Genomic DNA, 18,011 nt, shown 5'->3' with positions numbered 1-18,011 from the left:
TTTACATTCAAAAATGGTGTAGACTGATGTATGTCTCTTTGACCGACTTGTAAATTAAAATGTTAAGCGTCTCGGAAGTCTCGAATGAAAAATATGGGAAAAATGTCAAAAAAATATTTAATTGAAACGCCATTGAAATGATGGTAGTATTAAAAGGATAAAGTAAAATCTTGTATAATAAAAGTATATACTACCTACTCATTCCCCCCCCCCTCTTACAGTTTTGCACTGACATGGACTCCAATAACCATGCTTTCTAGTATTATCATTATCAGTGTATAATGATAGCACAACACGCGCGGCGTTTCTATTGTTACTGGAATAGTCGATGACGTCATGACCCGCCACTTTTGGAGGGAAACATATGAATGACTGGATTCCAATCAGCTGTTCAAATCGAATTCGTTGACGATGACGGGAGAGAAAAAATATGGGTATTTTAATATATAAATATGCAACTGCCGCGGGAAAAAAAATATATTCATTTACTTGAAAAAACTGTAAATATAAGGAATAGATGTTCGCCCGGGTTACATTAAAATTTACACGGGCTCCATTATCATTATACCCTCATATACCTCAACAAATTAAACATCTATTCCTTAAATCGATTTCAATATTTCTGAAGACTTTTATCATCTACATATGATTTCTATAATGCTTATCACAATTCGGTTACATTGCCTATTGGACGTTCGTTGATTATACCTCCCAAGCGAATGAAATATGGAAAACATATAAAAATATATTTAACAGTTAAAATGTGAGATATCAAAGAAAGTTCTAGCAGTTGTTAGGAAAGACTGCAAATTATATGGTCTATTGCGATTCAAATGTAATTACATTTGCATTCGTAAATCTCGATGTTGTCTAACGGAAAACTCGATAACTAGGATTTACATAGAAGCACATCTAAGATTTTGTTTAAACAAGGGACATTAATTTACTATTTTATTTACCTTGTTCAAGTGCCATTTTCTCGTAAAATCTAGATATTGATAATGAATAGATAATTGATCATATCATTCTTCTTCTGTTTCTACTCAATCTAAACGAAAATAATCTCTCGCGTTGATACTTTAATTTCTCATTCGAGATATAGTAACTGAAGTACGTTTGTCCTGTTTTCCAGATCAAGACTATGAAAATTTATTAATACATGTAGCTAAACTGAAAGATATCAAATAAACAGGTTCCAGCAGTTTTTAAGAATAAGACTGGAAATATAGGGTCTATTGCATATTCAAAAGTAATACATTTCCATTCGTAAACGAAGTTGTCTAACAGAAACGCGATGGGACTGCGTGATCTATTTCATCGTGTTGTATATAAAATGCAACATAATGACCATCTATGATTACATTGACAATCAACAATAGGTACAATTCAATTTCATTGGTCTGTTCATTTTTCGTGAAATCAAAAATATTGATAAAGAATGCATAATCGATCAGATAAGTTATCTTAGTCTATTGCCTGTAGATAATTTTATCCTTGATGTATTTATTGCTATTTGAGATATACTTCTGATTATTTGTTTCCAGATAAAACAAGCAGAGAGGTAATAAAAAGTGAAACAAAGTGAATAATTAGGTTAGGAATATATTATTGACAACGAGTATATCAACAATATATATATTGGTGTAATTATTTATATCTACTGTTAATATATAGGGAGTTGGAGGGTATAGACATGTTGCCTGTTGCCCCATTTCCTACATTCTATAAACATCCGACAATACAATATTCTGAAATGAGATATTCTTCGAACTTGTTATCACATCAAAATCCATGGAAACATGGATATAACACAATAAATTATTTTATCACCCAAAGACCTATAGCAATAATTTACACATACTTACTTTTATCAATGTTTTACACCTATACATTGTTTTACCATGCTTACATTTTCCCCCTTTTTTCTGTCTCACTCTGATCAGTTCCAAAATTTTACCAGGTTTTAGTATTTTCATGTCCTAATTCATAATGTATGCATAAGAGTCATGGATCATAGTTCAATTATTATTTTTTAAACTTGTCAATATATTTATTTCTGAGAACAACTGATGTCTTTTGGTTAAAGAACTGATTTACTACCTAAAATTAAGAGCGTACAGGGATGTCAGTATACGTAATGTGTACGTTTTATTCATGCTTGGTTTTAGTAGTAATTTAGACTGTATTGTCAATACGATGCAACAAACAGTAACATCGTTCATACCGCTATGTTTACATTGAAAACATTACCCACATTTGAACATTTGAATCTATAGAGTATAATGCGTGTTATTTCGTGGTGTGACAGCATGAGGTCATTGTGACGTCATTTCTATAAAACGGCATTAGTGTAAAATTACATTTTTGACTGTTAGTTGATGAGTGTTTGTTGATGTATCAGAATCAATATGTAAAGTAAAATTAGCCAGTTATTCGTTATTCAAATGTTGATATAAACATTCATTTTCATAATAAAATTGCATAACGATATTAAAGCAAACAATGGATAATTCAGTATGACCTTTTTTTATTGAAATTTAATTTTAACTCGTTGTCTAAAAATCACAATCCCTTGCTGTTCACATTACTGTTATTTAAATAAACGGAACTTTAAAATTCTCATGACTTCTATTTCAAAAACCACACAGCTGCATGGGGTTACATTACTTACAGTATTACTGTGTGGTATGTCCATTTTACGTATAGCGCCATTAATTATCATTTCGTTGCTTGATATTGGTATATACCCCATATATACATTTTAAAACCGATATCAGGATTTATCTAAATTATTTGTATAATATTCAATAAATATAATACACGTAATAACTTACGAAAAATGACAGTTACGCAAACGTTTTAGTGAATGAGGCGACAAATTATAATTAAACTGCAAAAATGACAATTATCTCCAGCTATAAACAACCTCATAAAGAAAAAAAACTATCTTAATCATGCATTTGATAATCAAATGTAGGCTTGCAAGTGAGTTCGAAAAAAAAATTGGTTTCTTTAATTGAATGATTAACTTGTTAACAAGTTTAACACTAATATAACATTAAAATGTTAGTAAAACATGCACATGTTGAGAAATGCACGTCACTTCCAAAATCATTCTACGAATACACACCTCCACATGTAGTTGAAAGTTACGATACGACACACTTGTTCTCACTATACCCAGGCTACCATAAACTCAACCATGGTGTCGGATCTGAAAAATATAAGAATGTACATTAGTATTTACGCAATTGTACAAATTGTGTTGATAAATGATATACATAAAAACGAAGACAAACTGTTTACCATAGGTCTCCCTTTTCTTCACTTGTTTGTTTAAAACTAAGAAATCGATTTCTTTGACGATATATAAGTTCACAGTAAATGAATATACACCAGATGTATGCTTGTCCTGGGAATTTTGAAGTCAACATGACACAAAACTACCCTGTAAAAACTAACACAAAAAATGTATTGACAATTAAAACTGCATCAAAATCAAATTAACCTTACATTAAACCAGTCTGGAATGCAAGACCTGTGAAACAACTAATTACGTAAGCCATGGATCCGTGTAACATGTCTTTACATGAAGAATGCAGGCAAACACAAAATAATAACATCGCTCTTTCTTCAAAGAACAGTCAAATTACATAACAAGGGCTCATCCCAAAGTAACAAACTAACACGCTTCCATCCGTCACGGTGCTAAAAGTCAAATGATATTGATTTGGTCAGTGAAACTGCTTTAAATTAGTAAGTTTCGCTGAACAAGACCATTTAATATCGATCACATGTTTCCACGATTTAATCTAGGTTGTACTCAATTTGGTTCTTACGTTTTCTAGCTCCACTGTGCTAATATTCTGTGTTCTATTATACCTCAACACACCTAAACTCGAATAAATATATTCGGCTATTCCATCGGATGCGAGATAGACAACTCCATTAGATAACAGTAAACACAATATTTGGTATAGCGTGCTTCTGACCAAATTATCGATAGTGATGTTAGCGAAATTTACAGTGAAGGAGAAAAACTCTGTGACAGACTAATACTTACTTTTACACACTTCAATGTAAAAATACTTCGGTCAGAGTTTGTTGTTCATTAAACACTCATTCTGTAATTTTATTACCTTGCATATTAATTTATGAAGATTAAGGCCATTCATTTAGAAAAAAAAAACTTTGAAGCCGTTCATTCCAGTATGTACATGTTCGATATCATGTTTCTTGGTCTCATGTCCTGATAATTATTGACAAGAAGTCTTTTAGATGATTAAGCCTATTTTATCCCCTTGACCTTGAATCAAGATCAATTCATTCATTTGAACAATCTTAATAGCTCGTCGTTTCGGAAAATCACGAACTTGCATTAACTGTGAAGTCACCAATACCCGCATTCCAATATATAAAAAAGCAATAACATAACTACCGATGCTACGTGAAAGATGCCTGATAAAGTATCCATATTAATATACCATAAAAAATATCAGGTTATTATATTTAGCCGTATCATTGCTACGCCACAATTCATCTTACACTAAAATAAGTGTACAAACATTGAGTCGGAGAAGTTGCATCAAACCTATGTATGTATGTTGTATACTAATTATAAAAGAGTAAATATGGGGCAACGATATAATTCTAACAGTGTGGACAGAAACTTGTGTCGCATTTTCAAGATCTATCTCTTTATAAAGACAAAACAAACCTATACTTATCTTATGGACGAAAACATATCTGACTTGATGTTATCAATTAATCAAAATATCAAATACCTACAAGCAAGGGCAGATAATCCACTTATACAATATGCAAACATAAACTACTAAACAAAACCTACTTATGTTTGATACGTCTGGGTTAGATACATACATGCTAGAATAGACTTAAAAGTTTAAGAACGTCCGATAGCACAAAGGCTATAACGAATAATTACAAGTTAAAGATACTATTAAGAAATGAGGTGATGATAGAATACTCCAAGAATTATGCATTAATCCAATAGATACAGATATTATCTTGAATTAAAAACAGCTTTAAATTCATGATTAGTTTTAACAATTTGTACTATGCGTTACCATACTTACGATGTGGAAAGCATTATTTGATATTTGAATTAGCGTGTAAGAAGTGTAGACAGTGTAAGCGTACCTTCTAGTCCACATAAAATTTGGATAGACTCTGGTACGGTGTCCAATACAATCATCAACTGTCCATGACTTGGATCCTACAAAGATATAAATATGGATATACAATATATACATGAATAACATATGGTATGTATGTTATATCTCAACTGTTGTTATATATTATTCCTTGTGAGTAGATATACATTGTAGCAAACTCGCGTCGTTTTTCTGTGAACAAATATGAATTAAGTATCGCGCCTTATGATTAAAAGCAAGGGCATGTAACTCTACAATATGCAAATACAAAGTATTAAAGAAAATGGGAAAAAAATATCAAGGAAAAAACTTTAATTTGATACGTGTGTGTTTGAATGCATGCATACATACTAGAAAAGACATTTAGAGCATTTGATATTCGATTTAACATATAACACAGTGGCTACAATTTATTACATTTACCATGATTTATAGATATATTTCTAGAATCATGCGAAGAATTTTTGCCATAAATAGCAAAAAGAATACAACCGTCATCTGCTTAATGACATTAATTGTATTTTGATTATTCAGTGATTATATTGTTTGTGCTTTGAGTTGCCTACATTTGTCTTGATCATTTTAAAAGAGGTCAATGCGCGTGAATATAGTGTAAACAGTGTTTACTTACCTTTAAGAACACGTGTTATTGTGATAAAAAACCGATGGAATAGTGTCAAATACAATCACCAACTATCCATGACTTGGATCCTACAAAGATGTAAACATGAATATAGAATATATACATGCAAATGGATTACATTTCATTTCATAAAATTTTATTGACAAAGATTGTATTTGTCAACTGGATTAAACAACAGGCATATCCTATGTAAGTTCTCTCCAATAGTGGCGAAAACGAGAAGAAAAACAATGAAACAAATTACACATAAAAAAAGAAATGAAAAATAATGCGAAACATTCATAACACGGGTAAGGGGACATAACTTGTATGGGGATACCTCACACACCTGATACACACTACATTCACAACTACATGTACAACAAAGGTTAGATTATAATAGTACCTAAATATTAAACATATATAGTCACTGGCAGGCTTGAACCAAAAGTCCATGTGCAATTATTGCTCTTGTCACTGCTACCAGCAACTATGAATAGGATTAATTATTATTAAGAAATTATATAAATATGTTTTATTTACAATTTAAGGATACTATTGAATGTACGGGTGCTGTCAATGGTGATGCTCAACCTGACTCTTATATCAATTAATATGAAATACAAATATTTTATCATTTATTCATTTCTTTTCATCCTGGCTTTAAAGTCCTATATAAATTAAAACGGCGAGTTTTCCCAATAAAGCATGGATTACATAAGGTTAGTATGGCGGTGTTTGATATCAAACGATTTAATGCAAATTGAAGTGTTCATCATCGCAATAAGCTGTACGTAATGTCCATAACTGAGATTTTGTCCATTATAATTATATATAAATAATCGTCTCTGCATTATACGTACTGGGAGCTGCAGAGACCGGACAAAATACTTGAACATGTCATATTTGTTATATATATTCCATGCATTTTGACAAATTTTCAACCAATGATCATAGCTCGTATGGCTATACTGACCGGCATGTCTATGTTACTCATATAATAAGTTATCAATACCGTGTAATTTGTCACATACGCATTGTCTGTATTTTCTATCTATGTTACCCATATAATTGCCTGTATTTTCTCTTGGGGTTGTAGAATTATAGCGTTATGTATCGTGAAATGAGAGGAAATAGTTAATCAAAATGCCCCCTAAGTCAATATGATTGTTTATACTAAACATTAATTGAAAAGAGAGTATTTAATGATAACAATCGAATACAATACAATATAATTGAAATTTAACACGCAGTTAGTATATGTAATTTGAAATTTTTCCTGAAAATTATGTATCGTCCTATTCCACTTTATTCAGGGAAAGGGGAAACTCATCAGTTTAAAAATAAACACATAAAACAATTTAATATTCATTAATCAAAAAGACATATTCTGACGACGTTTTTGCCAAAATCTATAAAAACTTTTCTTCTACCAAAAGATATCTCACTTCTTGTGGTTTAAAATTATGAACTTGTTCGCAGTTTATTATTAAGAATACCATACATAGATGGTAACTTGATGTATATAATACCATTTGTTAATAGTTATGTTGAGATACCTATGGCTAAACCACACACAAATCGGACTTTACAACAGTCCAAATCAGATCAGTAATTAAATGCTTTCGTGATATTTTTGCTATAGTATATAGAACCACATTAACTTTACTAAGAAAACTGCATTGAACATAATATGAGTTAGCAATAACAGTGATTTATTTTGTTTTGTGGTACAAAGAGGAAAAATATAATGATGGTTCATGTATCAAATTTGTCTGTATCACCACAAATAAATTATATTGCAATTAGTTAAAGACTGACTGGGCTTTATCGATAGTCATAACACCTGCTAGAGTATCTTTAAAAGCAGCGGACATTTGATTAGATTTAGTGTTTTTATACATATCATATCAATAATTCACTTAGACAAATGGTTTTTGGATAAATGTCCGTGCTACCGTTATTTACCTCATTCAGCCATGAACCGAATATAGTATTCATGTATAGATTTCAATGTTATAGCTTTTGTCACATCTTGTCTCCCTTCACCTTAATATTTTGCCCAGTATAAAATTACCATTAGAAACTTTCCCATAGCATTTTTCAAATTGTATTTTTATTTCCACAGTGTGGTTTTAAACCAGAATTAATATCCATTTTCTTAAAACTTGGCATTAATTTATTTCTAATATGCAAATGATCCACTATGCAATGTTATTGATACATTATAAGTTAATATTACATAACACATTGGTAAAATGAAATACACTTATTTACACACAACGATTACAACATTATTCAGATTGGGCATAATAATCTAAACCTCCTGAGTGAAGAAACTATTAAACTCGGTACACTACTCCAGACGCCGCCTTTGTTGTCTAGTAACTCGGGTCAATGCACAGCTGAACTGCGTATGTGAGGTACATGTATAATTAGACAACTGGTATACGCTAGGTAAACGTATTCATTAAAAGGGGTATATTTATCTTACTGGCTGGAGTTCTGGATAGGCTGATGGGAATTATTATATCATTATCTACCAAGCTGAAAGGTATAACCTTAACACAGAGTAATAATACATACGTACCTTCAAGTTAACAAAAATCCTTAAACTATGAAAAGTCTTAAATTCCCTAAATCGACCCGAAATACTAACAAATACTACAAAACCCTGGATGAACCAAAAATATAAACTAATAATTGTTTCAGAGCAGAATTTATTGATGGTTATACTACTGATATATATACTATCTAAACAAACGTCATTCATTAAAATATATTATTAAGAGATTAATTATGCTACGATCGTGATGTAAAGAAGACATGTCCCTTTAATGACCTAACTTAATGACCCTATGAAGGTTGTTGAAACAATAAACTAAATGCATTTGTCATAAGAAAATGTACATAGTTCAAAAGTTCTTTTGTAATTTGTTGTATATGAAATACTCGGTGTCTTCCACGGTACATGTATACACGGTGATTGACTGAATAAAAGTATATATGTACATTTGATTGATATGATATAATGTCCATATCACATTGATAAGGAATCTCATTTTTATCAACGACTATCTAGTTATATATTTGCGTAAAGATAATACCGTAAGGTAATCAAATATTTACGTTTACCGTATGGATTTTTGAAATATCTTATATTCATTAAATGTTGTTATTTAATGCGAATATAGATACATTACTAGTAAGCTGATATTAAAAAAATATATTTTGTCTTTTTCAGTATTAGGGAATTATCATCCGTGTGGGAATTACTTTTCATTTATATTGGCCATTTACTTTTAAAACGCGAAGTTTACAAATCAGTAGATATGGATAAAACAGCATTTCACTATAATTATCTTTCAAAACAGTTCACCATTATGCTGATTTTGATACGGAACTTTACAAATGGAATCTATTGTATCGTATATACTGTAATATCAATAGCAAAGTACTCATTGGTAGGCTGTACTTATTATCACTCATTATTTCCATAAATCGACAAGTGCACAGTGAGGCGGAACTAAAAGGTTGCTTTCGTGGCATCAGGTACATCGACGGATTCAACATTTGCATTAAGTCCTTATTGACGACATAGTTAATCACACACATTTTAAAGATAGTTTTCAGATTATCTTACGTTTATATCTAAAGGCACTACCACAAACTTCTGTCACAACTAGAATAATATGTCATTTGAAATGTCTCGTTATCGTATATTGATTATATATGCTTGCTAAGAACATAGCTTATTTTATGCGTATAGCTCATATCAAGCCTAATCATGATGTTTTGTAATTATGCTAGGATTTTTTTAGGAATTAGTCTAGTTTGGAGTTCCAAAAGTATTGAAGATTGATCCTTAAAAGTATGATATACTGTCTTAATAACTTGGACCAGGGATCTTTTCATGGAATCAATATATTTTCTGATTGACTGCTGATGACAGAATGATATCGCAGTCTTTTGATCGGTTGGTCTGGCCGGGGGGTACGTATCCCTATATTCGATCAGCAGCCATCTTTAATTTCCCTTTCACACACTATGATATCTCAGAAGTTTACAAAACCACTCTTAACCCACCCTTTTGAGTGGCAGTTATTGGTTTTGTGCATTGGGCGGTTTTTTTGTGTCAATCCCGCTTAGAATATTTGATAAGTTTTATATTTTCATGATATTGTATATCGTGTAGGTCTCTGTGACGGGTTCTGGGACAACTCCACTTTTGATAAAAAATATTGATTAGTTGTAGTGATGTGTAGTTGCTATGATTTTATGGTTGCAACTATTTTGCAGTGTTTATCGTTATTAGTTGTTTTAATCCACAAGTCACAAGGGCATAAACTATACTTACAAAGGTTAAGTTAGACACTTGCAAAATATATTGCTGTTATTTGCAAACTGAAGGATGATCTTACAATTAACATTACATACAGAGAATAATACATTAATGTTGAAGAAAGTGTCTATACAGTTGTTATATTAGCTTGCCTGGGTCATACTACATCATCTCTATGTGTTGTCAATTGTTGTTCTGGTACTGTCCAAATAATGCGATTGACTTTTAATTTTGCAGACCGACATTTCGTGTTGTATACCACTGTTTTGTTTAATTTTATTAGGAAACATGATCAAATTGATTCTCCATCAGCAATACCGAAAATGACTTGATGTTATTCTATGCATCAATCAGCTTACACTGGCAAATAACAATAAATACATAATTTTTACCTCGTTAAGATAGAGTAAGGTCACTATATTTACAAATGTTGTGTATTGATAATGAGTGTCATATTCATTCTATATCTAAAATAGGTCATGATGTAACTGGAACAAATTACCTTTGGATATGTATAACAACTATGGACAAATATTAATTAAAAAATCATTATCTTTAGAATAGAAATTGTTTGATAAAGGTTTTATACCTAGCCATCTTAAGTTATCAATGTGAATATAGATACGTTAATTACTGTTGCATGTACTGACATTATGTATACAGTAATTTACATCCCCACTCCTCCCTATACATGTATTCTAATGGCTTTTTGAACTGAATCCCGTCACACCTTTAATGTTTTGCTAGGTTCTAACAAGCTCCAAAGCGCTACATCCTCCATGGGTTTCAATAACCCATTACTCCCAATCCAACTACATCCTATACTTATTTTAATACTGCATTCAGTATATTGCTCTATCATGCAATATCTTTATTGCATGAAGCGAATTAAGTAACTTACATATCTAAGTAAGCTCCAATGACTTCATTTCTCGATGGAGATTTTGGATTAAGCATTTACCTATGACCTGCGTGATATTCCGACATTGTTTACATTTGTGACCTAGTTTTATGCCACTCCAAATTTGAATTGATGTCAAAAGGTTTATTTGTAATATTGTTGTTTCAGTAACAGTACACAGTTATCAGTATATGTACGCAACACATTTGCCGATCAATCCTTAATGAGGCGAGCAAATCAGGTGTTGATTACGTGTTCTATTCAAACTTCAGAGTTATCCGTGTGCTAATGATATATCCATGTAATATACACGAGACGTTTTATCTGGAATTGCTATCTATTTAGTAAAGTGGTCTCGAGTTGGTTTTTAAACTAAAGATTTGAACTGTTGTATTGTGTGCGTCGTAAAACAGCATATGTCTACACGTGCGCTGTGAGGCGTTCAGTATAGACAATGGAGGAATAAAGTTATCTGACGGCCTGCAATATGTATATCGGGATACACTAAGTACTTACATAAATGTAGCATATCGGAATTTGTATATGTTATACACATCAATTCATGCACAATATTTTAGACAATGTCTACGTTGGTTTCTAGTATTGTTTTCCCACTCGACATGGCTTTTCTCTAGCTATAGGATCCCCGCTTATTTGCACAGCTTTGTGAAATATTAGAGTAGTTCATATGTGGACTCCATAAGCAGAGGAACCAATTAATAATGATTTACTTAGGGTGTTGATTATGGTTCGGTGGTTTGTTATTATTTATAAAATGTCACATGAAGCATCATTTAAAGCGTTATATTATATTTTACATCTGATGATTAGGAGGTTGTGTGATTATGTCAATGGCTTGACCTAGAAAAAACATATTGGAGGAATAATTTTAATTTGAGGCGAACACATTTTAATCAGTGTAAAACCCATATCGATTGTTACCATAATTTTGATCCTCGTCATTATTATCGAGTCCTACATCAACGAACAATATAATAAAACAGGTGTTTGATATGTTGTTTTATACGGTATACGTATGAAATTTTAATTTCTTACCAGATAAGGAACGAAATTCCCAAACAATTATAGTATGAAAATGTATTTAATTCAGATGTTAATGGAAATTGTTTCAGTTCTCTAGGTTTGAGAAATATGCTGACTTACATGTTTTATTCGATTTATAAACGTCGAAGTGTAGTAATAGTTGATTTCAAATACAGGTACATCTGTATATGTATTTTCGTCAAATATTTCTCTCATTGGGTTTATTTCATTTACCTACACTAAAATGTATGCAATATTATGTCTTTTTCATTCTTTTTGATGCTCTGTGTCGATCCAATATCACTCAGGATGACCATATATAGGCTTGATTGTATATCATTAACTTATATACCTAGCGGCTTGACATTGATCCTGTGTGATGAAGGGCTACCATATTTGTTCAAATGAATATCCTTGATCTGTAGTAGAGGTAAAAAAAATGTAAAATCGGATAAAATCTTTAAAAGACTTATTTTCAATACCTATATATAGCGAAAATGCCGATACATTATGGAGCATGTTACATGATTGAGTGACTACTTCAAATGAAGGACCCTGAAAGTCATGGGTGTCAGTTTCATGTAGGGTGATGTCTTAAAACGACTTTTTGTCACTACCTAGTAGTTTAACTCTTTACTGATATCGGGGCTTTAGCACTCTTAGGCATGGATCATACGCTACAGTGATTACACGACCAAATATGTGAAGATCTGCAAACAATCTCACATTAAGTTTACAATCTCCAGTATTCCGATGTTAAGCATGTAGCATGATGGATGAAACACTCCCAAATGTATATACGTGACCTACTTTCAACTTCATAAAATATCCGATGTGTAAGTGTTTAATATCAGTTAAAGAGAGCAATTTAACAATGCAGTTACAAATAAGTACTTGTATGAACAAAACACAACATGTCTGATGCCAAACCTGGGATATTTTGTTTTAGATATATTGGCCAAGTGAACCTGAATGAAGGTCAAGGTAATTCCTATTAACAAATTTTATCAACCTCAGCATGATATAAACCCATGATAAGGCATAAATGGGTTATCTCATATCAGAATAAGTCATTCAAAGATTTTTGATTTGTTATCCCTGTACCCTTCAATAAAAATCAAAGTCATTCATATTCGCACTGTGAATTGACCACACTTATGTAAACATTTATAAGATATGAATTAGCATAAACAAAATTAACGTAAGCGTACCTTTTAAAGCACGTGCAGTTTGGATAGAAAGACTTTGCTACATTGTCAAATACAATCACCAACTGTCCATGACGTGGATCCTGCAAAGATATAGATACCGATATAGAATATGTACATAACAATTATGGCAAGTACATCGATGTTGTATCTCAACTATTCTAATTGATATTGGACTGGTACATGTAGGCATCTCTTTGAGTGTCAGTTTGTGCATTACTTAAAAGTAGATAAGGAAGATGAAAATATTCTGGTTAGAAAATACTATCTTTCATTTAATGGTATTTGATTGCAATGTGTGGGTGTACCGTTGCCATATCTTGTATCTACTCAAGTATAACAAAACTAACAGACAATTCTTGTTGATTAATTCTAAGATGTTTTCATGGCGGGTACACACAGATATTTCCAATAAATGGCACCAGTTGTGCATGTAAACATTCGGTTTCTCAATTCTGACACCACCAAAAGTCTATTAACTCTTTAAGCATGTATTTTGGAGCGTTTTGTATCAGGTCTGTATCTCTAACCCCTATCATAGTGGACATTACTAAAACTACAAATTAATTATTATTGCTCAAAGTCATTAGTAATATATTATAAATACATTTGAATAAGTCGTATGCGAAAACATCGTTTTTTTGTAATTTTAGAAACCTGTTCTTGTCGACATAGAAAGCTGGTTTGACTGAGCTATAGCGTACATAAATAAGTGCCTGATCTTCTGACCATTTGTTTTACCAATAAAAGTACTTGATAATTCCCCGGAATATGTCAGTGTTTTTTGCACTAGTTTCGCATACATATGATAGAATGATAGGTTTATGCAGTATATAGCCCTCCCTGTGATATGTGAAGGGAATAGCGTCACTAAATTGCTCATTAAATCCATATGGTTGTGTGGATTAGCAAAATGTACCTACATTCACTAATGCGTAAGTAACATGGTTTAATCGGTCAGCCGTGAAAAAAACTATTCAATATATCTCTGTCTGTTCATGCTTACAATGATATTTGGACGACTGCTACTAAACAATCAAGGCCCTAATTAGAAATATTCTTTCATATTTGTTCATCTTTATATGTTACTCTACAAACACGCAAATTGTTATCTGCCGACCTTCATTTTCATTATATCTTATAGTTGACGACATGCTCGCTGATGTTCAACGTTTGTTTGACATATTTTTAGATTTCGCAAAAAGAGTACGCGGACATCAATCTTACCTCTACCCTTCATTGTGTTGAAACATTAAGTGATCAAGCGCAAAGTTCGACATTTATTCGACTCATTGATAAATGTCGGGGTGCACGATAGTAGTGTGAACCATCTTATTAGTTCAAGACTTATTGAAAACATTGTCCAACCAGTAATTCTGTATGGATCTCCGACATCAAAATGTCAAGAGAATCTACCATCAGGCAAGGGTATTGTGCAAAACGATGTCAAATACTTGTTTTATCTATTATTTTAATTAAAACACTTTTAACCTATATTTACACTTGCTAGGCTTGTTCACTATGCGCAAATTTTCTTTACCATAACTGCATGATTAGTTTGAACTAGTGTAAAATAAACCAGCCAAACAAAGAAAATTTTAGAGATCATTTTATTTAATCAGATCAGAATTTTAAATATGTATTCAATTTTGCTAAAAGTTATTATATAGCGTAATAACATAAAGTATTTGTACTCGGCCACATGTGTGAATTCGGTGACTGTTATTGTGCAGCCATGCGAAGCGGACGGACGCTTACACACTTGAGTTTACCTTAGTTGTCAAAACACTGGTGTTCAAGTAGATCTATGTGTTTGAGATTGTCGTCTGACTTGACGATATTACATCCTTGGGAGCCATGTGATTATATAATCTACGCTTAGATCCATCGCCATCGATGGATGGAACAACTTCACTTGTGTTCGATAGATTCAATGTATTTGTGGTGACGCGTAAATGTCAACACGTGGATTACTAGCGGTGCATGTTTTATAATACTCACGATTACAATCACAAAGAACAAAGACAAGAGGATATGTTTATAAGTGACCTCTGTCAGAGGGTCTCACGCCCGTCCAACCCCAAAGACTCGATCGTAGGACGAACACAGACACAGAGGTCATGTTTACATTTGACATCCATCATTTTTAACAAAAAATGATAGCCCTGCACGTCGCCCCGGTCGGGATATTTATTCCCGTTTCTTTATATAATTGTTAATCTAAAAATGTCTGTATCATATATAAATATAAAAAATATACGTATTGTTTATTTTGTTTTCCAAAATTCTATGAAACAACAATATACACGTAATGTTGTGTCAAAATGTAAACAAAGCCATGTGTTTCTTTAAAAAAAGTAGCCCCTTTACGTTACATAGAACATTTTCATACGCAAGTTCAAACTTCAATGTCACCATGCAGTTATGGTAAACAAAATCGGCTAGTACTTGCGTATAGTGAACAAGTCAAGCAAGTGTAAACATAAAGAGTATGGTCCTAATATCATGTTGAAGTACCCAAAATATGCATAGAAACTTGGAGAGTCAATAAAACTCTCCTATCGACAAGAAAAGGAGACTGTCACTTGTAGGTTATGTAGTAAATCTACTGACAACATCACTATGCATTTTCTCATATAATGTGATCGTCTTTTCGATAGTCTCGGCACATTGTTGGAATATTTTGTAAATTGTATTGATGTTCATAGATATGTCCAATTTTAACATTTATCCTCGCCAGTAAGCAAGATGCTATTAAGTATGGGAATAGGTGGTCAATGATAATGATATCAACAAACAACTTTATTGTTTTTTTGTAAATGAAATAATGCAAGAACTGTCAATTTCCATTCATTTGTAAATATTTGACATATATTCGTATTTGTATTTCTCGGTATAGGTACTGCCAAATTAAACCAAAAATATATTTCTGGGAATCCTCTTTTTGGACACAAGATTTCATAGAGAGGTGAATGTTAAGGAGCATGCTGATTGGGTATTAAAGGTGCACCAGTTTCAATATTCAATGTGTTGGAAGACAGCAGTACATTTGTTTCTGACAGGGGAGATAATGAAGATGGACTATTATGAAAATTTTGGTCAAATTTTAGTGCGGAATTCCACGAAAGATGGAACCTCCCATATCAATGTTTAACAAGATGGTACTTGTTCTAGCAAGATGGTACTTCTTCTACTACCAAATTTTATTCACAGTTGTGTAAGATGACCGTCTTCAACATTGGTGATGAATGACCGGACATGTAAACTCCATTTAACCTGAACAGTGGCAAACGTTAACACTGTCGTCAATAGACAATTATTTGGTAATGCGGTCTTAAAATAATGTCTGTCTGCCTGTACTGCGTCACCATATTATATATATAAGTATATGGTTATCCTTTTTTCTACATATGGTTATTAGGTTTTAGTAAATGGTTATAATTTATTTACTATGTTATTATATTTTTATTTTATTTTTGAATTCACTAAAGCACTGACACGAGGCTTTGAATCTTAGATTGGTTCCCTAAACAGTCATCAGTCATCGCTAATGCAGAAATAAAAAAAAATCGGTAAACAGTTCCAAATCAGAGTCACGGAGACGCTTACCTCAGGCCTTTTGCAAAATAGAATCATACATCGATAAAATAGGAAAATATAATATAAAATATGATGAAACCAAATAGAATAAAGATGAAAACCTAAACAATTTGGACAAAAATGTTAACAAAAACAAAATATAAATAGTGGCAATATAAATCAATATTGATAAAATGATAATATAAATTTATAAGATAAATACTTTATAGTTATGGGTTTTATACACATGCACACTATAATATCAATGTATAATGTCCATAAATGTGGTAAAATGAAACAAACATTATTTTGAATAAATGCACAGAACACTTGACACCCAAAGACCAGAACATTATGCAGATGCGAATGATAAAGTAAAATTGTAAACTAACCTTCCGGAGAGAAGTAACTATTCAATCCAATACACTACTCCAGAAGTCGCCATTATTGTCCAGTAACCTAAGTCAATACACAATGGAACTGAGCTACGTGTATGACAAGACAGCTGTCATGCGTAGACGCATTAATTAAAGGGGTATATCAATATTCTATTAAAACAGCTAGGGTGCTGGAAAGGCTGGTAGGTACTGGAAAGGCGGGTTTGTACTGGAAAGGCTGGTATGTACTGGAAAGGTTATTGGAAAATATCATATCTACAATGTTGAAAAGTATAACCTTAACACACTCATACGATACATAAATACACCCAAAAACTTCAAATATGAAAAGCTCCAAATTCGTTATATTGACTCGAAATACTGCAAATTACTACAAAAAACCACCATTACAACACGTACTGTTTCCCCGCACGATTTTTTGATGATGATAATACTGATATGCTTTACAAACATATTCTAGCATTAGTTAACAGATAAAAAGGAAAACGTTATGCTTCAATCGTGACACAAAGAAATGTCCCTTTAATGACCTTACCTAATGACCCTACAAAGATTGTTTAAACAATAGACAAACTGTATTTGTCACGAGACAATGTGCATTATCATCCAAAACACCTTTTACAACAGGGTGTATATGTTATACTGGGTGTCGACCTCGTTGCATATATACAAGCTATTTGACTGAATAAAAACATATGTAAACGTTCAGTTAATTTGCTATAATGTCTGTATCCATATCACAT

The 18,011-nt window shown here is 32.1% G+C and overlaps 1 long non-coding RNA gene across 2 annotated transcripts in view; it reads right to left on the bottom strand.

Annotated features, from left to right (window-relative positions):
• The window catches only part of LOC138309181 (uncharacterized), a 43,623-nt gene extending 26,153 nt beyond the window's left edge, over positions 1–17,470 (bottom strand). The window contains exons 1-5 of one of the 2 annotated variants that reach the window (XR_011206215.1): positions 17,263–17,470; positions 13,295–13,374; positions 5,806–5,885; positions 5,161–5,236; positions 3,196–3,214 (exon numbers count right to left, since the gene is read on the bottom strand). This is a non-coding gene — a long non-coding RNA (uncharacterized lncRNA). Of the gene's footprint in view, positions 1–3,195; positions 3,215–5,160; positions 5,237–5,805; positions 5,886–13,294; positions 13,375–17,262 lie in introns of those variants that run through there. The other variant, XR_011206214.1, reaches the window with a different exon arrangement.
• Between the last annotated feature and the right edge of the window lie 541 nt (positions 17,471–18,011).

The sequence above is a fragment of the Argopecten irradians genome, chromosome 15, assembly GCF_041381155.1.
Source record: "Argopecten irradians isolate NY chromosome 15, Ai_NY, whole genome shotgun sequence".
Taxonomy (NCBI): domain Eukaryota; kingdom Metazoa; phylum Mollusca; class Bivalvia; order Pectinida; family Pectinidae; genus Argopecten; species Argopecten irradians.
The sequence above is the reverse complement of the archived record's forward strand: the minus strand, read 5'-3'. Positions and strand labels throughout refer to the sequence as shown.